This window comes from Anabrus simplex, chromosome 1 (assembly GCF_040414725.1).
Source record: "Anabrus simplex isolate iqAnaSimp1 chromosome 1, ASM4041472v1, whole genome shotgun sequence".
Taxonomy (NCBI): domain Eukaryota; kingdom Metazoa; phylum Arthropoda; class Insecta; order Orthoptera; family Tettigoniidae; genus Anabrus; species Anabrus simplex.
Genome location: NC_090265.1, coordinates 1,469,170,590 through 1,469,195,755, shown reverse-complemented (window position 1 = coordinate 1,469,195,755; position 25,166 = coordinate 1,469,170,590).

Below are 25,166 nucleotides of genomic sequence, written 5' to 3'. Positions count from 1 at the left end.
TGCGCGGAAAAACACCCCTAGAAGCCCTAGATTAGGGGAAGAAATATAATTATTAATAAACCGATATTAGTGTTCAATCCATACTTTACGGGACCACGGGAGTGATTCCAAACACACTTAGTCACTTATGACTTACTATCAAGAGACAAATTGTGTGGAGGGATGACAGCCCTAGCATACACAAGAGGGGGAGTGGTGAGATGTAGAAATTAAAGAAAATAGTGTCGCTGATATAAATAGTGACGAACCGAATGTTTTAGAAGTCCCAAGTTCTGCCTCCTTTCGCATAGAGGTGTGATAAAGTGAAAAACACTATTTTCGAAAGGTTTTCCAGCTTAGCTCTCGACCAAAATTGAACTTACTATCTAGAAAAAATTCCCTAGGTGGAAGAGAACGCTAGCCTCTGAAGTAAAGGCGAAATGAAAAAAATAACCGAAATCAACCAATATTTGTGTCTAATCCATAATTTTCAGTATCGCTGAGATGAACTGTGATACTCTGGATGCCGCTTAAGATAAAGGTTGGTCCCAATCGGCAGGCGGGTGAGAACTGGTGAAGAAAAGAAAATACCCAATGGGACAGTATTTAACCCGCGAGTGGTAGCTAGCAGAAATGTAACGTGAGTGGTCGCGCGTGAGACTTTCTCTCACATTAAAATAAATATCGATGGCCTAGAATGAAAACCTCGTATCTCACAAAGTTCTTCCTATCCATTATTTCCCTTAAGACTGGTTACGCCTCCCAGCCATACACGAATAAGCAGTCCATCAGAACAATGTTCGTTGTGTTCTTTATTCCTATGTCGACGTGTGAAGGAAAATGGACCTTACCGTACCGAACTACAGGAAAGTATGTCTGCGTGACATATTTACTAACTCCTAGAGTATAATTTTTATAAGGTTCATTTTCCTTTACGTGTCAGCATAGGAAAATAAACCCAACGAACATTGTTCTGATGGACTGCATATTCATGTGTGGCTGGGAGGCGTGATCAGTCTTAAGGGAAATAATGGATAAGAAGAACTTTTTGAGATAAGAGGTATTCAATCTAGGCCATCGATATGACATTTTTCCCAGTTTTGTGGGGCGTAACACTGAAATTTACTACTGAAATGAAATGCAAGTTCTACCTTATATATTTTAGATAAAAATGAAATGATTATCTGCGTGAGAGAGAGAGAGAGAGTGCTAGCACTCCTATGGGTGATGGTGAAATATAAAAGTAAACGAAAATGATTGGTATTTATGTCCAATATATTGTTTATGAGGTCACCTCAGACGAAATCAGTACAGAGGTTGAGAAGTGGGTAAAAATGAAAATAAAATCAATACAGATTATGGATGTATGCGGGTTTGTTCCAAAATAGCTCTTAAAGAAACTTGGTACACATAAATATCTTACCATCCAAAAAAAAAATACTGTGCAGATGAAAATCACAGCCCTCGATGGGGGTGGGGAATGAGAGGAGCTGACTTGTAAAAATAATGGAAAATAACCGATATGAATGTCGAAATCTATTGTTTACGTGCTGCTGATACGAATTATGACGCTCTGGATACCAATTATGTCCACTTTCAGTCTCAATTGAGACGGGATCTGAGAAGGGCTTGAAAGCAAATAATCTAAATTAAAGAGATTAGTGTTGAATCCACTGCTTTTGTGGTAGCGAGGCTGATTGTGACAGTCTCAATGAGAACTGAAATCGGTTATATCATATGTATAGTGCGACGAATACATACATATAGTTATCACCTATTATTTCTTGAAAGAGTCAAATACTTCCCAGACAATTCGAGTTTCCACAAGGACAAATTTTTATTCGAAAATTAAAGAAACTTAAACTTGAAATCAAATACATCTGTAGCACTATAAAACTACAAAATATGTCGTAAAATCAACATCTCGAAAAGTATTATATAACCATTCACTTCACACTTAACTAACTGGCAATAAAAATATAAAAGTTAAACATTCAAAAAATATCCGGGAAATGCCTCTTACATCAGCTAGTTCTTTATAAACAGTTCTTGAATGACCCGATAGCATTTTGTTAACCTAGTATCCTGATTCAGTGTAATTTTTAGTCTTATTTTCCTCAGTTATGCATTTTGTTGTACTTATTGATAATATTTAGGAAAACTTGTTACGTTTGTACAGTGGAAAGCTATTTGTTCTTTAACTTTATCATATTGAGAAAAAAAAAGAAGGCACTTGCCTGTAAATAACACGGGAGAATACACTGTTAACATGTTTTGGTATGAGGAATGTATTCATTTCGAAAAATTATTTTAAAATAATATTTCTCATTATTATGGTCGAAGATGTAAATAACAATCTCGGAACAATTATTAGTATCTCTACGAAAAGGACCCGCACCAGGCTTTTCCGCAAGACATACGCCATTTTTATTATTATTTTTGTTATTATTATTATTATATTCTCGGCCGGGTGGCGAATTTTAACACTATCTGGCTAATTCCTTTGATTCGGAGAATGGTAGTTTGTGTTTGTTCAAACACACGTTATTATTAACACGGCCTCTATATAAGGTTGTAAGGGTGGAATCATAAAGGGCATCCACATATAAAACGGAGTCAAATTCACGAGTGAGACACGGTTTACCCCTGAGACATCATACTGATATTAAAAAGGTGTGGACTTATTATTATTATTATTATTATTATTATTATTATTATTATTATTATTATTTGAATGTATCTGTTGTTATTACTAAGTAACGACTTGTTAAGTGTAAAAAAGGGAAGATATCCCTAGCTAATCTTGTATTATGCAAGTTCTTCTTTGGTGAAAATTCCCGTATCTTTAAAATAGCACATCCGAGCTTTCAGAGAGTACTCAAGTGGGATTGGTCGTAATGAAATTACAAAAAGCATATTTCATGCTCACTTCGTCCATATGCCTGGGGGTGGGGGCTATTAAGGCTAATCAATTCACCATATTATGATGCTGCCTTGAATTGTAGTATACCAGAAAGATATTACACGGTTTTCTGTCACAAATTTGGCTAAGCTCAGGGTAAAGCGCGCGACACAAAAGTCTCTAAATAAAACTTATACCAAAAATATATGGACAGGAAATATGGATTCATAACTAGTGAATAGGAACACAAGTTAACGGGTAAAATGGATTTATTGATCTAAAAAACATAAATTTACTTCATACTAATAAAAGTGGAACAATTTAACTAACGTAAATTCGACACCAAATCGGTCATAAAATGCGACACGCACATATGCAATAATTACATGTAGACAAAACAATATATACAAGAAAAGGTGGATGACGACCCAAAAATATGATTAATAAATTATACATGGACATTTGAGTCGCGTTACATCTTTAGATGTTGTAACGGCGCCGCTAAATTCCTATTCCGTGCCCGTAGGTTCGATATTAAACCGTCTGTTAGATGCTTCGGTAATAATCAATATATTAATGAATGGTCTAACTTTACACATTTACATTCCGAAACATTTGGACGCAAACAAAATTAAACACTGCTTCAGAGCTGTCCCTAATCAATACGTTTATAATCTGCCTCTGTGGATCCGTGGTAGAGTGTCGGCCTCCGGATCCCAAGATAGCGGGTTCAAACCCGGCAGTGGTAGTCTGATTTTTGATGGGCGGAAAAAAGTCCATTCGACACTCCATGTCGTATGATGTCGGCATGTAAAATATCTCTGGTGATACATTTGGTATTTACCCGACAAAATTAATTAAATCTCAGCCATAGACGCCCAAGAGAGATCCGGTTTACTCTGTCTGCCATCTAGCGGACCTAGAGTAAAACGGAACTTCGAAATTGAAGAGCAGACAGCCAGATGGCGTCAAATCGAAATGTCTGCACACGGTAGCTGAGGCCATACGATTATTATTATATTATCACTGACACTAGTGATGGGTACGAACCCATAATATGCATATGGACCGGGACAGAACCGGCTTCCCTCAATTAGTCAGAGAGCAAATATCCCATTACACAACGCAAGACAACACAACAGTAAAACAATAGACAATAATAAAGGAACAGACAAGGGACAGGCACAAACCACCTGCAAATAAAAGCACATACAAATATGTACACAACAAGATAGAGTTATCGAGAAATGATTCCGATATATACAGGCGTTGTAGACTTGCGTCCTACCAAAACACAACAAATCAATCTCTCTCTCTCTCTCTCTCTCTCTCTCTCTCTCTCTCTCTCTCTCTACATGGGTTGGTCGATCAGCTGTAACACGACAACATTTAACTAACTGAGGTAAGGAATGCAGAGGTTCAGGGAAGCTAACGGGCACTCATCGTAAGTACCTTCACATGGAGAGGGGTCACAGCATATCAGCTGACACTGGCTACTGCCCTGGGGAGCTTACACTATTGTTCGGCTTAAGCTGATACATCATTTCTAATCTCTCTTAGAAATATCAACACACAGCCACTGCTTTCTTTAAGCAAATCGCAGACTGGCATTTTAACACAAATAAATCAGCTCCCAACAAATAATTGCGGCTTTCTCTCCTATCTCATATAAATATAGCTTCATCAAATATTCATCGGCATCTTAGGCCTCTCAAATAACATATTCTTGGTTCGATACGCTAGCGTTCCAGAACTTGCCCTCACCAAATATTAAAGATCCTGCTTTATTTCAACGTTGACTGTAACTCTACCACACATCTTGTCATCATAGCTGAAAGGCTCATGCTTCATGCACAGAAATACATCCTGCTGTACTGATGTTACTAATAAGTCTGAGTGAAACGCAACGCTAAAATCGTGCAGCCTATTTAATGTATTAAGACTCTATCCAAAATATCTCTATGACATATCCAAAATAAACACACAAAGAAAAATATATACCTACAACTAACCTGCCTTGACCCTTCGTTCCCATCTAAATAAAATATATACACTTGTTACAGGCTAAAACATGCATATCAGCCCTGAACACATTTACATTAACAAAACTGAATAAAACAAGCGCCACTCTGGCTTACATTTAATCAACAAAAATCAGCTAGAAAAATTACATATACTAGCGTATTGTTACTACAATCAGCATGCTTAAAAGGACATAGGAGAATAGCTTTGCTGGCACCTTTCTATCAGCAACGAATCAAATGGCCGCTAAGTCATAAATGCCTTAGCCCATTACGACTGCAATCATCAAGCGTTGAAGGGTCACCTTGTTGCCTCCTGGTACTGCCATAGTTGTACTCTTGATCGGGAATCGCCTGCAATATTACTGAACTTCAAAATGTCTACTTCACCGCTTTGTTGTTATCGTGCACACGATTCCTCGCTTAGTGCTAGACTGCTTTTTCTTTTAGCCGGCGCACAAATTTTGGTCCCACTTTACACGCCACTAATTAATGGGACTTAGCCCGGGCGAAATCTGTCCTTTTCAGTGGTATTTTCAGTACGGAACGCACACGTTACCTCGCGATCCGCGAACGCGATTTGAATGTTTATTGCAAATTTATAGATTTAATAACACTTGCGAGTTCACTCGCAGAGAACGAATACTAGTCTCACAATGAAATGTTTTAGCAATATTTGAACTAATCCAATCCGCACTCTGGTGTCTAACAAAAGATAATCAATTCAAGATAGAAGTAACTATCTTTAAATTACTTAGAGTCACAAAGCAATGCTAAGTAATAAGTTCTGAAGTACGCACATACAGCATGCGTCCGAATTCACATGGACACAACGAATGAAAAGCTAATGAGAGTGAATGAGAGCGGTTCCCCCTCCACCGGAGCTCATACAGGCTTACAGTGATGCTGTTGCTGAGGTATTCCGAGGCAAACATTGACCTTGGTCTTCTACCGGCAAGCGAGTCCAAACGGTCTCACGTTTAAATGCGCCTTACTATCAATAGAGCACAGTCATGTTTATCACTTCTAAGTAGATAATAATTCTGTTCACAATTTCATATCAATTCGGACCTATGGAAAGTTGCTCATTGACGGATATCTCGGCTTAAATTCAAATGATCCTAGCCCTGGGAAAGCTAAGCTTGTCAACCCGATCCTACTGTTTAGTGGATCCCCAAGTTCAAATAACCTCCCCTCCAGCTCGTGGTCGGTTAAATTTGAAAGCTAGAGTGGGGGTCTACTTGACTAATTTCTTGGCTAACGGCTCAATTCAAACTGGAAAAGTCCGTTTTTACTGGATCGATACTGGTTCACACAGCTTATAGCACGGCCCTCGAGGGTTCGGGCCTTTGTTTCCTATAACTCAATGATGCTATTAATAAAATATTGTCACAGTGTTCTGAATAATTAACTGATGCATATGATGATATGGCACAATATGGTACTCGGAGTAAAATCTGTAATATGTTTTAATAATAATAATAAGTAATCAACTTAGGCATGATTCTCTGCATCATTGAACGTCATTATCATTATTATTAACAAATACGTCGCAATTGGGAAATATCCCGGTCATTTAGAGTAGTGTAATAATAAAGTAAAAACAGAATTACCCAACAACAATAACTACAACAACAAGAGCACAGAAGAAGAGTATACTCTCTGGCTTGACGGGTAGTAATCACTACGGGCTACATGCAATATATTGCTAAGTATGAAAGTCACATTTATCAGAATATTAATGAATGTGTTAGTCGCGTAGCAACCGCAAAGTACAGAATGTATTGCAGGTTAGGGTAAGCCTGCGCCTGCAATTATTAGAGCGTTCATTTAATGACTTCATTTTATTATTTCTCGAAGTTGGCTGATATTAGAGGCCTATCAATGTCCCAGGATTCATCGGCAGGAAATTTCGGAGAGATTAAAATAAAAATGTAGCAAATCGGTCGAGTAGAACGGAAGAATGGTTTTGCCAAATCTGCCTTTATTAAACTCTTTTAATACACAGTTCCAAAAATTCGGGAAACATGTTTATGCCATTCTGCACGAAACAATATATCACACCCATGTACTGTATATTACCAACTAAACATTTATGCTTTACCATCGAAGTATACAAAGGAACGCCGATGGATTCGCGTTTATTTTCAGAACACAAATGGAAATGTCCGAAAAGGGGTGGAAACAAAGTGATAACAGTCATCAGGGGTGGATTTTTATCTCAGTTGGAGAGCTTCAGTATGGTGTAAGTCCTCCACGAACATATATCACAGCTTGGCACCATCGTGACATGCTGCGTATAAGTCGACGGGGGTCACGTTGAGGTACCAGGTCCCATTATTCAACGAGAGCCTGTTCGAGGTCTTGGAGCGTCTGGTGGGGAACAGGACTCCCACGAACACTTCTGTCAACCATATCCCAAACATGCTCGATGGGATTAAGGACGTGACACACTGATGATCTCTTGAATGTACAGTTCTCGCAAGATAGCTCAGGTGATGCGCGCTATATGATCCCTGGCATTGTCGTACATGTGTACGAATTCAGGGCCAACACTGTATGCAGCAACCAACACATGCTGTAGCAGTATCTGATCGATGTACCCCGCAGTGGTAAGATTACTACGGGCATCGACAAGATCCGTACGGCCATCAATACTGATGCCACCCCACAAAATGACAGAACGTTGTCCGTATCGGTCACCTTCCTGTACATCATTTGGCATGTACTGCTCACCAAAGCGTCTCCATACTCGATGACGTCCATCATGCTGTATCAGGAGAAACCTGAACTCGTCTGTAAACGGCACAGGTCTCCATTGGCGAAGTTGCCAGTCGTTCTGGGTACGGACAATCAGAAGGCATGATGCGCGATGTCGCTGCGTTAATCGGAGCACTGAAACAGAATGTCCCGGTCGTTAACACACTTCTCCTAATGTGTTCCTTACTGACTGGTCAGACGCCGTGAATCAGTGACACTCCTAAGGTCTTGTTCCAGTACTATGGCAGTTGCTGAACGACGTCGCAACGCACAGATGGTCAGATATCGGTTATCCTGTGTGGGTGTCATGCGTCCACGACCTTGCTCAACACTCCTTGTGAACTGGCCTGTCTCACTGTAGCGATTCCACAAGCAGTGAATAACTGACGGAGAAACATTGAGATACACAGCAACACGACGATAAATCTGTCCTTCCCGGATCAAAGTGACGGCTCTTGCGAATTGAACCTCGTTAAGATGTCTCATGGGATGTGCTGGTTGATGTACAACGTGCCCAAATGACCGCAGTAGTCTGAGTACCTCATAACGACACCCGGACCCAATGCTATTGATATTGTTTTGAGGGGTCACCTGACAGTTTAATGCATGGCTACGCCTACAGATGGAGTATAACTTCGACTTTAGATGCCCTGAGTAGCTAAGATCTAAAGGAATGCTGTACGGCCATTGGAACTCCATCTACCAAATTAACGTTCACATACCTGACGTTACAAAATATGTTCCCCTAATTTTTTGAATTGTGTATATAGATTCTTATGTTTTGTGGAGAAATTGCAGTTATTTTCATTCATTCCGTGCGTACATGTGCTAATGCGGTTAATAATTACTTCGCAGACTAATGAAAACGTTCTCAATCGGTTTCCGTTGCAATGTTTCTAATAGTACATTTCCTTTTAACAATTTTTGGTTGGGTTTGTATGAGCAACATCTGCCTTACAAGGGCTGCACTCGGCTAGAAATAGCCACACGAAATTATTATTATTAGGAGGAATTTACACGGCCGCGCTGGAAGTTAAATGACCATCAGAAGGCACTAGTATTCTGACTAGGGCGAAAATTTCTTCGCAAATGGACTAATGTTGCAGTCTCCGGGTTATTACCCTTACGAAAACACATGCAAGATGGAGTTTAAGTCGCACCTTGTTCAAAATCAGTAAAATATTCCAATAAATATTTTATTATTCTACAGCTTTTCCCACACATATGGGTTCGGGGTGTAAACTGTGCCTCACATGTGGATTTTTCCAGTTATACAGCAGGATGCCCTTCCTCACGCTAACAATACTTGGAGGGATGTAATCACCATTGTGTGTTCATGTGGTAGTTGGTAGTGTTGCGGGTTGTCTTAAAATGAAGAGGAGAGTGTTGGAACAATCATAAGTACCCAGTCCCACAGCCAGAAAAATTAATCCAACTCAATTAACATCCCCGACCCGCCCTGAAATCACACCCAGGTCCCTATTGGCTGAATGTTCCAAGCTGATCATTCAGGCAAGGAGTCAGATATATCCCCATGTTATAATAAAGTTATAATTCAGTGCATTTGTTTTATATTCAATAGGAATGCTTTTACGTTATTAGTCTTTTGTTCTCCTCGAGACATCACATAAGAATTATTACTGACCGTAAGGGACCTGAAATATATTAAAAATCCTTGCAGTGAAACAAGTGACAATATAAGCTTGTATCGCCTTGTGATATACAAATGATGGCCATGTATTCCGAATTATTCTAAAAATTATTTATAAACGTTTCATTTGAATAATACAATAATATAAGGCACCTGCTTCTGAAACTTAGTCACATCACAGACTCTTTTCCTAAGAGCATATGATAGTGGACAGAGGGGTTAGGCAAGTAAAGGTCATAAGGGGAATCTTAATGTTCACTTCAGAAGTCTGATCTATTTTTCAAGGTGTTTCCTTTCAGTCCAGCACGAATAGTACCATTTATGAATGACGTTAACATTTGTGCTATCTATATGAATATAGTCGTAACGACCGTGTGTCTGTACATTATTTTGATGAAATTTCCGTACAGTTATCCGTTTCAAGTGTAATAACGACCATCTGCATATTTTCTTTAGCTTTGGTGTCTGTCTCTTTCTCTGAGTTCTTATAACTTGAAAACTACTGGATATATTTCTGCCAAACTTGATATGAAGAATAAACCTGTCCTTGGGTACGTTTTACGGCTAATACTATTTCTGAATACCTAAATTTAATTGGGGTTTATCCGGATCGGAAACCATGATTTAGAACTCCCACAATATATGCACATCCAAAATTAATGGAAATATACCATCCTTATTAATGGAAATCAATTTCTAACCAAGCGAGTTGGCCGTAATCAACACTGATAGTTTATGCTATCGAAGAAGATTCAACTAATTCAATTTAAGATATTAATTTTTCCTTTATTTCATTTTCTCAACTTTCAAACTTGAATAAATGATAATAGTTAAGTTATACTGGAAGAGCTATTTATCAATTTGGTTAAGGATATTAGATATATTCAGAATTAAATTAATTAATTAGAATTAAATAGATCATATTATTGTATAGCCAACGATTCATAGGATGGAGACGTCCATCATGATTACTGGCAAATAAGACGTTTATTAACATGCCGTATTCTTTTTGGAACCCACATTAAGAAAATTAAAAAATAAACGCCGGGCTGAGTGGCTCAGACGGTTGAGGCGCTGGCCTTCTGACCCCAACTTGGCAGGTTCGATCCTGGCTCAGTCCGGTGGTATTTGAAGGTGCTCAAATACGTCAGCCTCGTGTCGGTAGATTTACTGGCACTTAAAAGAACTCCTGCGGGACTAAATTCCGGCACCTCGGCGTCTCCGAAAACCGTCAAAGGAGTTAGTGGGACGTAATACAAGTAACATTTTATTATTATTATGATTATGATTATTATTATTATTATTATTATTATTATTATTAAAAAATAAACATCGAACCCGGAGATTAAGCTAGCCAGGATTTCATTTACATTCCCACCCTGGACACAGGAAGAGCGTAGTAGATCAGAACTGTACTTTCGGCAGCTCTGAAGACGGTTTTCCATGGTTTCCCACTTTCACACATGACACATGCTGGCGCTGTACCTTAATTAAGACCGTGGCCGCTTTTTAACCACTCCTGGCCCTGTCCTCCCACATCGTTGCCATAAGACTTACCTATGATGGTGTGATGTAAAGCAAATGGTAAACAAAGAACAAGATAGTTGGGTTCAATCCGTGTATTTCGTGTATAATATAATACTGTGATACGAGTAATACGATGCCAGTTTGTTTGAGATTGTATCACGGTATTATTAAAGAAGAGAAGAGCCTATATTTTTGCAAGTAACCCTGCACTATACCTGATGGTGTTTACTGCTAGCAACATGGTTGATGTCCAGTGTTCCAAGAAATTTATAACTACTAAAAATAAATGTACTTTCCTGTCACAGGTGTTATATGAAACTGGTTGAAATACTATGTACGATATAAAATTTGTTTTTGTTAAAAGAACTGTCCATATCTTGGTTTAATTTTCACGTGCTGGAAAAGTGATTTCGCCACAGTATTTTCATATGGCTCTCTTAGGAACGTGGCGTCGATTCCTACAGTTGTGGGACGATGAGATTTGTTTCGGAATCAAAAGCAAAATGAACCGCCGTGGCTCTCATGATTGCTATAGAGAAAGTCATGTATGCCATCTAGATGTTCAAAGCAGATAATTTTGGTGAAGCACAGTTCAGGATCATGCATGATGTTGTATTTCCTATGAACTATGAACATGTATTATTGTTCCTAAAGGTGAGAGATCAAGACAATTCGTTACCGATGCTCTCAGAACAAGTTTATCAAGAAGAGTTTCAACATCGATGTGCGATACTAAGGACATTCTATATGGAAACTGTTTTAGTTCTTATTTAGAAAGACGTTCCGCTCTGTACAGTCACTGAATGTGAATTTTACTGTGATTAGTTTTACAAAACTTTTCGTTTTAGACGAACCATGCGTTCATGTAGGGAAATGCAGAAAATATTGGGATATAAGCTCCAGTGGTGACAGTGATGAACGCTGAAGGAATTTCGAAGAACATGTTTATCAATATCATGCGATAAAGACGTAGTACTTTGTTTCGTACCATAATGTTTTTGCTTGTGTAAAAATTTAATTAAAAAATTGTATTTATAAAATACTGTAAGATTATCACGATATTACCAATTCATTACCACGGTTTTACTGAATATATCACGATATTGCATAGTACTGTCATCATCAAAATTTTGATTTTGGTTGTCGTTGATCTACTTCAAATCAGATTTGATAATTGCAATCTGTTCGCTATATAACAGAGTGTATTCTACTGCGCAATCGTTCGTTTACTCTTTATTATAAGCATAAATCCTACAAGCTGAAAATATACCACAATGTTACTAAACTTTACCACACAGTCTCTTTGGCATCTGACGTTCTATCTAGTGATATTGTACGCAGTATTGAATTTTGTGAAATTACTTTTTATCAATACACGAAGGGAATGTGGATACGTATGTCATTCTCATTTCAGATGAGGTTTAGTCCATCTCATATGCACATATTAATTGGCAAAACTAGTAAGATTAGAGAAATATGAAGCGAAGTTACTTAAGCGTGGTAGGGGCGAGTGTGTAACGTTGAAAATACTTTAGAATTTATTGAAATGTCACTCTAGTGTTGTTATCACCGACTCGTGGGTAGTTTGGAGGACCATGAACAAAAGATATTACATTTACCGCGGCCATTCAGTCATCTTATAATTGGATGGCTCTGAAGTATTTTACTTATCACCAAAATTTGATCAACATATCTATACCAACGTAAGAATGGACAGTAAGATTTTAATATCCTGTTTTTGACACTTATATATTTACTACATTATCGAAATATTAAAATGCTGAAACTCCGTGATAATCTTTCGAGACTATAAAACAGAATGTTTTTTTTAATTATTAAACTACACATGAATATGTGCTGCAATGTACCTTGTAATGTACCTCGGAATAAACATCTGAATTTGAACCCATATAAGCTATACTTATACATAATTAAAATTTACTGTAGTTCATTGTACCCATTTTACGTGAAATATATCATACTTTAATTTCAATTATTTATTGAGAAGAGAGAATTCGAATTATGATATATTCTTAGAGAGTGGCTGGAGCTGTAATATCAAAACATTTGTAATTCAGAATGCTAGTAAATCATTGATTATGTAAAGTTTCTTTCATACAGTTACAACCTATCAATAATAACACTTACAGAAATTGAATATCGTCGTTGCCGAGACAAGACCTCCTATGTGATAATATTCTTGGAGATATACTGACCCGCATCACACACATCATGAAGAGCGAGAATGCCTTGACAATATGCACACAGAATTGCCCCTTATATGACAGAACCTTACCTGCCAAAGTTCTGAGCTATACTATATCACGTAGGAGGTTTTGTCCCGGCATCGACGATATACTACGTTAGTGTTATTGTCATCACCATCACCAATAAATATGTTATTTCATTGATCGACTGATTATTTTACTTCCATATGATAAATAGTAGATGGTGAAAGTCGTAATAAAGTTAATGTTATAAATATAGATGTGTTATGGTCAAAAACTTTTAATATAGGAAACAATTTTGAAATTATAAAGTATTTTAATTATTTGCACATACTTACACTTCATCATGCTAATATTTAAGTAATGGTAGAGTTGCTTGAATCACAAACACTTTCTGCAAAGCTATTATCGGACATTTTCGTATTTAATATCCGTATATACAATACATTGTGCACATCACAACATCTGACACTGAAAATCGGATGCTCAGGTAGTTGTCACCGTTGTTCGTAGAACTGAAGGTCTTAGAAAATAAAACTACTTCCCTAGCATAGAACCAGGTAAAAGTTATAGCCCTTTTGTCGCACAGTTTATTTGTACTTCAGACGAGCGTGCAGCACACCACCTCTGTGATTGAGTTCGAAATAAAACTTTATGCACGCCCCGTCGTGCCATATAACTGCCCCTCCTGGGAGTTGGCAACCCGCCTGCCATCAGCACCACCACGGTAATAGTCCTCCACGGTCGTCTGAGTAATACTCTGATCACATATCAATTGGGAACACCATCGCAGGAAAAGAAAGCTTGCGTTTCCCTCTGTGTACTCCATATTTCCTAATATAAATGAATGCATATTTTATCACTCCCAGTTACATGTAGGTTGAACCTAACGCCTGCTGGTAAACCGATATATTACTGAGGATATACGACGATGCTCAAATATAAAACATTTTAAACATTTTTATTCTGCTTAATAACTATATGCATCGAAATTTAACCTGCTTTAATATGCACACTGTATATTATCATATCCAGGGAAGTTCTGCATAGGCCTATATATCCAGTTGTTAGCCATTGCCATTAGCAACCCTTATACGTGAGCGTGGAAGAATACAGTTTACCTGTATTTAAAGGTGACTGGAAGGTGAACCTCTGGTGTTTTCAATATGGGAGTGCCGATTGGAGACCACGTTTTCCGTAGATCATTCACTTTTCCCAGTCTCTTCAATAACTTCTTCGCTACGTGACAAGCCTTGATCAACTCCAACGGTATTTGCCATGTCTTGGGAGCGATTAGTTTACACGCCTTTCGTGGCACTTCCGTTCCATTTGTCAATAAATTCGCGCTTCTGAAGAACGTATCACTTCCTCTTTCCCCCTCTGATTAGTATCACCAGAGCACGCTTGCCAGCGGTTTGATACCGAAGTACCATTATATATATATATATATTCGATTATTATTTAAGTTTTGGCTCCAACTTTGCCAGTTGAGAAACCATCGGAACCCATCTTCAGGTCTGGCTCGAATGGTCTTTGATCTTACCATCTCTCGAATGAAGTCTTACACTTTCACGGTCTGTATCGATAAAAAGATAATTATTATACAAATGTTTGAAAGCAGTGTTAGCTAAGCCTGCTTCCTCTGCTCTTCGGTCAAGGACCACGGAGTGTTAGCCTCTGTGGGAACATCAGCGCTTACACTGAAACATTTTAATGTGATATTTTTTCTTTCGTACCTCTGATTTAGATTTAGTCATTTTTGGTACAATGGTATTCTACGCATTAACAGTAATGTCTTGACACCGATATATCAAAGTAATGAACGTGTACAGCGTCCGAAGATGTCACCGTATTACTTTTGTTGTTAATAATAATAATAATAATAATAATAATAATAATAATAATAATAATAATAATAATAATAATAATAATAATAATAATAAAATTTATCTCCACCTATAGTTCCAGACTATAGTTTTCTCGGTAACAAATGGAGATTGACATAAGGAGGTTGGTGATGTGCGCTGCTTACTGCAGACGAGCTGCACGGACGCTACGTTCGCCATAAGCAGAGTAACTTTTCCTGCCATAAGTAAAAGACAACTCTGTAATTATCTTTTAGAGAGATAGTATATCTCCTTTTCCTTCGACTGCCACATAGTCAAGACATAAATCCTACACATAATGCAGAGAATACCATTGTACCAACCATGACAAGCTCTAAATAAGAGGTACGCAAGTGACGCTCTAAAATGTTTCGATATAAACTCAGATGATCCCTCACAGTGTGATCGTAGAGTAGTATCCAAGGGATCCAATGCCAAAAACATGATTGTGAATAGATAAGCTAGAATAAAATTAAATGAAACAAATTAAAGGAATTCGGCAATATTGGGACCGGAATAGAGGGGTCCACGAAGATGATGGCGTATTCCTAACATATTTATTGTTATATCCAACTATTTAATTTATTTTCCGGGTTGAACCGTGTTGTACTTGTACGCATATCACGTACAGTTTGCCGACGTTTCGAATACATTGCAGTATTCTTTGTCAAGGCGACTGAAATACCCCTACTCGATCCGAGGTAATCAGTCTCGCAGGCAGAAATTACACTACTAGAGTGGCCTTGATCTTGGCCTTTTATATCCTAGCCTATCTGGCTGACGTAAGCCCTGGCTGTCTCGCGAGGCTTCTGGAAAGTTTATGTCACAGCCAGGTAGTGGGGGCTTGCCCGCGCTGTTATGTAATGGGGTTGCGGCCCGTGTGTTTATGTTGTGGTCTGTATATCTTAAACTATGAATGATGGGCATCCAAGAATTACTGATTTTGTATCCTTCTTCTAAATTTATGTTATTCGGATGTTTCTTGATTTCGATAGCCTCGCGGATTTTCCTTTCCAGATTCCAAGGGATAGCTGCTAGGATCTTGGTCTTGTCAAATGATATTCCGTGCCTAGTTTCGTAGGAATGCTTGGCTACTGCTGAAATATCTGTGTTTTGGTTCTTGGTGTGACGGATATGTTCTTTTAGGCGGGTGGAGATCAGACGTTTTGTCTCACCTACATAACAAGCTCCGCAGCTACATTCAATGTGATACACTCCAGGGGCCTGTAATTCTATTGTGTCTTTTACTGGTGGTAGGTAACGGGATAGCTTACGGTGAGGTTTATAGATAGTTTTTATGTTGTATTTGTCCAGTATCTTGCCAATCCTGTCTGTAGTGTTTTTAATGTATGGCAGTGTCGCTGTTTTCTGGCGGGTCAGTTCTTCTTTCCCGTTGTTTTCTCCTGCGGCGGTCTTTTCTTTCTTCTCTTCTGATTTTTTTAAAGACTCGTCGGATGTTATTGAGCGAGTAGCCATTTTTCCTAAGGGTTTCCGTGAGGTGTTCTTTTTCTTCCTCGAGGTGCTCTGCGTCAGAAATCGCTATGGCCCTGTTCACTAGTGATGTTAGGACAGCCTGCTTTTGTGATGGGTGACGATGAGACGAGGCGTGTAGGTACCTGTCTGTGTGAGTGGGTTTCCTGTATACTGCGCGACTCAGCGTCCCATTGGGGTTACGTATTACTAGCACATCCAGGAACGGTAGTTTTCCGTCTACTTCTATTTCCATGGTGAACTGAATATTTACGTGTATGGAGTTGAGATGGTCGAGAAATAGCTGTAGGTTGTTGCTCCCGTGAGGCCAGATTACAAGAGTGTCGTCTACAAAACGGAGAAAACATTTCGGTTTCAGGGCAGATGTAGCTAAGGCTTTCTGTTCGAAGTGTTCCATATACATGTTTGCTATTATTGGAGAGAGTGGCGACCCCATCGCGGCCCCTTCTGTCTGTTCGTAGAATTCCCCGTTGAAATAGAAATAAGTGGCGCTAAGGCATTCTTTAGCTAGTGTTGACAGGTCTTCTGGAAGTTTCTGATCTAATAGCGGAAATACTTCTGTTAGCGGCACCTTGGTGAAAAGTGACATGACGTCAAAGCTTACTAATAGGTCCGTACTTTCAATTGATTTGTCCTTAAGGAGCTGGATGAAATGTCGGGAGTCCTTCACGTAGGTTTCAGTGTTTCCTGTATGTGGCTGAAGTAGTCCAGCTAGGTAACGGGCGATCTCGTGCGTGGGAGAGCCTATAGCGCTCACGATAGGTCGCAGAGGTATGCCTTCTTTGTGGATTTTAGGCAGGCCATACAATTTTGGAGGTATCGGGTCCGAGGATATCAGTTTCTTCTGTATTTCTGTTGGGATACTGGAATTTTTTACTAGTGTGTGGAGTTTGTTCTTAATGCGGTTGGTAGGGTTTCTAATTTTCCTGTATGTAGAATCGGTGAGTAATTAAAACAATTAAATTAAGTAAAGTAAAACAATTACTCACCGATTCTACATACAGGAAAATTAGAAACCCTACCAACCGCATTAAGAACAAACTCCACACACTAGTAAAAAATTCCAGTATCCCAGCCGAAATACAGAAGAAACTGATATCCTCGGACCCGATACCTCCAAAATTGTATGGCCTGCCTAAAATCCACAAAGAAGGCATACCTCTGCGACCTATCGTGAGCGCTATAGGCTCTCCCACGCACGAGATCGCCCGTTACCTAGCTGGACTACTTCAGCCACATACAGGAAACACTGAAACCTACGTGAAGGACTCCCGACATTTCATCCAGCTCCTTAAGGACCAATCAATTGAAAGTACGGACCTATTAGTAAGCTTTGACGTCATGTCACTTTTCACCAAGGTGCCGCTAACAGAAGTATTTCCGCTATTAGATCAGAAACTTCCAGAAGACCTGTCAACACTAGCTAAAGAATGCCTTAGCGCCACTTATTTCTATTTCAACGGGGAGTTCTACGAACAGACAGAAGGGGCCGCGATGGGGTCGCCACTCTCTCCAATAATAGCAAACATGTATATGGAACACTTCGAACAGAAAGCCTTAGCTACATCTGCCCTGAAACCGAAATGTTTTCTCCGTTTTGTAGACGACACTTTTGTAATCTGGCCTCACGGGAGCAACAACCTACAGCTATTTCTCGACCATCTCAACTCCATACACGTAAATATTCAGTTCACCATGGAAATAGAAGTAGACGGAAAACTACCGTTCCTGGATGTGCTAGTAATACGTAACCCCAATGGGACGCTGAGTCGCGCAGTATACAGGAAACCCACTCACCTAGACAGGTACCTACACGCCTCGTCTCATCATCACCCATCACAAAAGCAGGCTGTCCTAACATCACTAGTGAACAGGGCCATAGCGATTTCTGACGCAGAGCACCTCGAGGAAGAAAAAGAACACCTCACGGAAACCCTTAGGAAAAATGGCTACTCGCTCAATAACATCCGACGAGTCTTTAAAAAATCAGAAGAGAAGAAAGAAAAGACCGCCGCAGGAGAAAACAACGGGAAAGAAGAACTGACCCGCCAGAAAACAGCGACACTGCCATACATTAAAAACACTACAGACAGGATCGGCAAGATACTGGACAAATACAACATAAAAACTATCTATAAACCTCACCGTAAGCTATCCCGTTACCTACCACCAGTAAAAGACACAATAGAATTACAGGCCCCTGGAGTGTATCACATTGAATGTAGCTGCGGAGCTTGTTATGTAGGTGAGACAAAACGTCTGATCTCCACCCGCCTAAAAGAACATATCCGTCACACCAAGAACCAAAACACAGATATTTCAGCAGTAGCCAAGCATTCCTACGAAACTAGGCACGGAATATCATTTGACAAGACCAAGATCCTAGCAGCTATCCCTTGGAATCTGGAAAGGAAAATCCGCGAGGCTATCGAAATCAAGAAACATCCGAATAACATAAATTTAGAAGAAGGATACAAAATCAGTAATTCTTGGATGCCCATCATTCATAGTTTAAGATATACAGACCACAACATAAACACACGGGCCGCAACCCCATTACATAACAGCGCGGGCAAGCCCCCACTACCTGGCTGTGACATAAACTTTCCAGAAGCCTCGCGAGACAGCCAGGGCTTACGTCAGCCAGATAGGCTAGGATATAAAAGGCCAAGATCAAGGCCACTCTAGTAGTGTAATTTCTGCCTGCGAGACTGATTACCTCGGATCGAGTAGGGGTATTTCAGTCGCCTTGACAAAGAATACTGCAATGTATTCGAAACGTCGGCAAACTGTACGTGATATGCGTACAAGTACAACACGGTTCAACCCGGAAAATAAATTAAATAATTCTTCACACCGTGGAAGCTTCACTCCTTTATATCCAACTACTTATAAATAATGTATTCTCAACATCCGTACTCCATGACTATAGTCAATTCCACGTGTTAATAAATTTTTCGGTAGTCTGATGTTCAAATGAAGGAAAGTATTTCCATTTTTACTCGCGATAATTTTAGGATTATCTTGGAAATTGAAGCCGAATGTAATTTTCATTTTTTTCGAATTGGTCCCGGATAAATGAAGTTTAATATCAATTTTTATTCATTGTAGGTATGATAAGATTATAAACGTGTATGAGTTTCGATCTAAAATATACTGTAATCTAACTAATATCTGTGTAGGTAATTCATTGAAATCAAGCGCATTTTGCGGACCACTGTAAAAATGGGAAATGAACAACATTAAACAGTTCTGTTTCATAGAAACCAAGTTGCAATAGAATTTACGGAGTTTAATAAATCTCAAATTTATTATCAAAACAGGATGTGAATTTACAAGCGTAAATAGAATAAAATGTATTAAATAATTTAGGCAATATTTGGAGCAGACTAATGATATTGATGTCGATCAAGGCAATGAGTATCTCTATTATATACAATTATTTATTATTAGTGGATTTCCTCCACCAATAGTGCTATAAGGCCTACAGAAAATAGTGGGAAATTTTCTCAGCAACGCATATTTCTAACTATGTAATGTGTAATATTATTTTGTCGTTTTACAAGTTGCTTTACGCCACACCGACATAGATCGGCCTTATGGTGAAGATGGAATAGGGAAAGGCTAGCAATGAGTAGAAAGCGTCCGTAGCCTTAATTAAGATACAGACACAGCATTTGACTGGTGTGTAAATGGGAAACCATGTAAAACCATAGTCAGGACTGCCAACAGTGGGGTTCAAACCTACTATGTCCCTAGTGCAAGCACACAGCTGTGCGATGCTATTTTTTTATTTTATATATATATATTACACTTTTTACGGATATATTCTTATTTTGTTGTTCTATCTTTGTTTTTCTTGTATCTCCCGTTTTAAGGATGACAAAAACACACAGTCCCCGCGACAGAGGAAAACCTGTTAAGGTTAATATCCCCGACCCGGTCGGGGATCTAACCCTGGGCCCCTTGAACCAAAGGCCAGCACGCTAACCATTTAGCCGTGGAGCCGGACACCCTTTCCGCACGGCTAGTTCGCTCGGTTTATTTTGTCTTGTTACATTTAATCACATCACAAAGAAGTGTAAACATTATATGATGCTTAAACTATAGTCAGAGAAGTCGAAAATATACTAGAGACTACAGATCTCACCTAAACGGAGATGCGATACGTTATTTGGTTACAGAAGTCCATTTAGGAAAGATCCTTGCTAACGAGTTTCGTGCGTAGTGTTCGTATAAAGTAGACGTAAATCTTAGTTAGAAAAGTCTATCTTCTTCCGTACCATTTATTTTAATTAACTGATAACATCTTGTTGTGCTTGTTGTTTAATGGAGCCTAACATTTAGGTCATCGTCACTTGAAAACATATGAACCATCATGAAATAATGCTATATACTAGAACACTTAAACCGCACACAGGAGCGTTAGAAAGGAAATTGGAAGCATATTTTCAGGATAATACAATATAATATCTATCTAAGGTTGTTTTCATTTGATATGAATACCTAAACTGTAATTAACTATGTGATTAAATTTGGAAACAGTGCATTGGATTATGAACAGAAATGGACATAAGTAAGTGGAAGCAATGCCAGGCTCAGCCAGGGAAGGTGCGTTCGGCAACAACGCTACCTAATTGAGAGTTATTTTAGTGGCATCTTATGTATGGCAGGGAAGTTCCGGAAAAGAGCACCTTTCCATTTATGTTTACAAGCCTACAAAATAATCGCAATTGTTTCTTAGCTATTTCAGTCGGTTTCAAAGAACCTGGAATTGGTATTAGGAACAAAATCCATGGTAGTTTGGAGTCCGAAACTTCCTTGTCACAGTGTAGGCTATTACAATTTTCATATAAATTCAGTTAGACTCCGGAAGAGGAGGGGATGCCAGTAGGAAAGTTAGACAGCAGTCTCACAGATTTACGATTCCAGTTGGGAGTTAAGTTCTGAATACTAATGTTTAAGTATTCTCTCATGCAATTTTGCATCTTCTTACCGTTAAACATTCATGTAGTTTCTCCAAATATTTTCCTGGTACGTAAGATCAATTCTTGCCAATAGAAATCGGTTGGACTCAGCTATTAAGTGTGATTGCTTCCATCAAAGTGATATGAATGGCTAGTTTAGCGGAACTCATCCCTTGCAGTATTTTACTTTACCATTAGAGACTTGATTTGATCTTTGGGGATGCTGAATTAAGGAACAAAGTTTGTGCTAAGTACATATAAAGCCGTGCACTAGAGTTTAGCTCATGTTGACTCTAACTTGTGCATAAGGCGTCCCACTCCCATTTTGCCGAGAGTAGGGGTGCGCTAGTACACTGTGCTTGCCTGCATGTGGACAATATTTACTGCGACTAACAAGTTTGAGCTGAAGGAAAATGCTGTAACTGGCTAGGTATTATCTACAGAATATATAGTAATTTCACTCCATGACAACGAATTTTAATTCGAAACGCATTCATTACTCCGTAATAGAGCAAGTGATCTATTTCTAAGTAGTTTTATTCTGGTTGACTTCACCGTAGAGTATAAGGATAATTGTAACAACGTATTTTCTATGGGATATACACACAAATTAATTACCTAAAATATGGCCCATACCGAAGAATACCTACCTTTCTTACCTATCAGCAAAGTTCATGAGATCCGTCTCTTGGGTCGTATAGGGTTCTTCGTCCCTTGCTGAGGTAAAGGTAGGGTTCAGTAATTCTAATCTATCTACTCAAATGAAAGGTTTGTTTAAAAATGTTCCTATTTATTCAAGAATTTCATGAAGCATTTCTGATTTATCAACGGTATCATTTAACTCAATCGTGTCCACTGGACACAACAATTATTTTTACATAGAGGGTCAGAACACTGGTGTGAGCCTTTGACGTAACTGCCTGATGGGTATCATTACTAGAAACCATTGTCTCAATTATTAATTAAAGAAAGGAAAGTCTGGAAATCCTTAAATTCGGCTTCCATGTGAGACTACATGTAACGTCATAGTGATTCTTTATGGTCCAGCCCTCGTAACACGAACTCTGGACTCTGGGTATAATTAAGGCAGTCCAATCGGTGTGTGCCACACAGTGGTTATACGGCATGGACCCTTAATTGAATCGATGTGACCTGCGAATATGTCATGGACCGACACCTCAACTTATAAGTTACTTTAAAGTCATTGTGGATGATGACCGCAAGGGAAATGATGCTACAGTGGCATATAGCCCTAGTCTAAGTCACTGAGGTTGATGACCCCCTGACCATCCAAGTTTCTAAGCTGGAGGCTAAACACTTAAGTTACATCAGTTGATGATCAAAGTTTCCACTTTACTATCCCCAGCACATTTATGCTCAATCAAACAAAGTCAAATAATACAACAGTAGCAATGCTCACAATACTTTGTGGCAGTAAAATCCATTACCTTCCGATATGTCCCCTTAATCATTACGTTAATATTTACACATTCCCCAGAAAACAAACTAAGATTTCCAGAATGCATCTCCAAGTTATTCGCTTGATTGAAAGTTATTTCAAAATACGGTTTTCACTGAATTTAATAATGAAATAAATTTTAATGATTTAATGAAATCTTAAAGAACAACAAATTTTATTTCCACGGACGGATGGTTTCTTCACAAATTCCTACACAATGCGACGTAAAATTTCACAATCATGTGAGTTTATCTGTTGATTCCTACATCTGGAAAAGAACTATTACATCATTCATGTCCAGTTTATATCTTGTTTCATGACGTCACACTTTAAATCTTATCTAACCCTAGCCATTATTAACACTTGGATAACCCTAATAATTTACGTACAAACCGAAGTAATTCACCGTATAATGTAAGCCAATTACGATGTCATATCTCGTCATAACATTCCAGAAAGTATGCGCACTCCTCACAGACAAAACAATAATCATTACCATCGCTCTATATATTGGATAACCCTGAATTTGGCTAATCTTGCTCATTATACTCTAAGTTCGTGATCTCAAATGCACATTACGTTCTCAATTAAACAAATTTACCGTGTCTAATAACGCACACGTTATTCCCGGATGAAAATTTCAACTAAATCCAACATTTAACGTTATCCTCTGACGAGAAATGTAGTCTCAGTACAATGCGTAACACACTCTGCATGTTCCGTTGTCCGGGCGGCGAACCCCTATCAGCTGACGGCATTTCGCCCCAACCCTCGCTTGGCAGTGATATGAGACATCTGTTTGTTCTACCTGACTGGCCTCTCACAATGCAACCATTAAACTCTGCCGACATAATTACACGCATACGATATTCTAACCAACAAAATGCACATAGATTATACTTCAAAATGCCCACAATAATTGTACACGTAGCAAATTAATACCGGCGCGTATTCTTGTATACTGCTTTCCATTCCCAAACATTATAAAATCTTCCTCGGGCTTCCACAAGTCCCGGCTTCATTGACAGGTCTCCAACACCTGATTCATAAATCTCATCTCGACTCACACGACAAAACTGACCTCTGCTTCCCAAACTCACGACTATCACTGACAAAAGAACTAGAATAAAAGCCTTACTAGAACCCACGACGTCTAATAACGCACAGTGATTTAATAATTAATAACTTCGCATAAAATGATTTCGTAATTTAATAACTGGATTTTCACGAAAATGACTGTAAAAGTCTACTAAATCCTTTCTTTTTATTGTCAGTCACACACAGTTTAAAAGGGCCTAGAAAACTTTTCACCCCGTGACCAAATTCATCACTCTATACTCTCACGCGACAGCGCGCTTCCACTCGATTTAAATGGGCAACTATGGATTTCTTACATTATTTACATCAAAAATTCACACAGAAAAATTTTACGTCGAATGAACATCTTAATTTGACACCACAAACTAAACACACTAAACACTAGGCACTAAACACACGGAAATGACGATCTACATTGGACGTGATATCACTTCGAAACCCTATTTAATAACGATTTACAACACCATACGGAGCTCGCAAGACTTCAAAAAATTATCCAAGTGGAAAATAAAACAAATGACCCTTTTTCGTCGTATTCTGACATTTACAAAAACCATCTAGGGACAACCAACTGCGTAGTATGTACCCCCTTCAAATACATGTAATTTAGACATCATGAAACAAGACATAATAGGTGGTAAGATAGTAAGTCACATACCGTAAGTCACGCCAGCGTTCATCATCGGGCTCAGCTGTGACCCTGGCAATTTTATTTAGCCATTTTTACATTTATGGCTGTACAGATCATTTTATTCCGGTTTCCTGGAAATAAAGCATAAAAGTAAAGAAAATGCCCTTCACTTGTTCTTGTTGAGTGCACACGATGGACTGTAATTATTTCCGCACACGAATTACTTTATCAACTACAAATTTATTCGGTCCCTCGGCCGTCCTATTTGGTACAATTATTTGCACTCATGAAAAACTATCTTCACATGGAGTCAACACCCCAGCCACAACGACTAAAATCTGTTGGTTGGACTTAGTCTACTTTTATCGTTCGATTTTACAGAGCAACTCAACCCTCTACCTTCAGCCTCGTGATGCAAAATGCAGGGGCTTCATCATGGCGTCACTTCTTATTTATAGAAAATTCACCCTCTCTCCGGGCATCTCCCTTTGCCGCCAAGAAAATTTTCGTAACCTTTCTGACTTAACTAAACTGTAATTACAAGAGTTTTGAAGGTAACCACACAC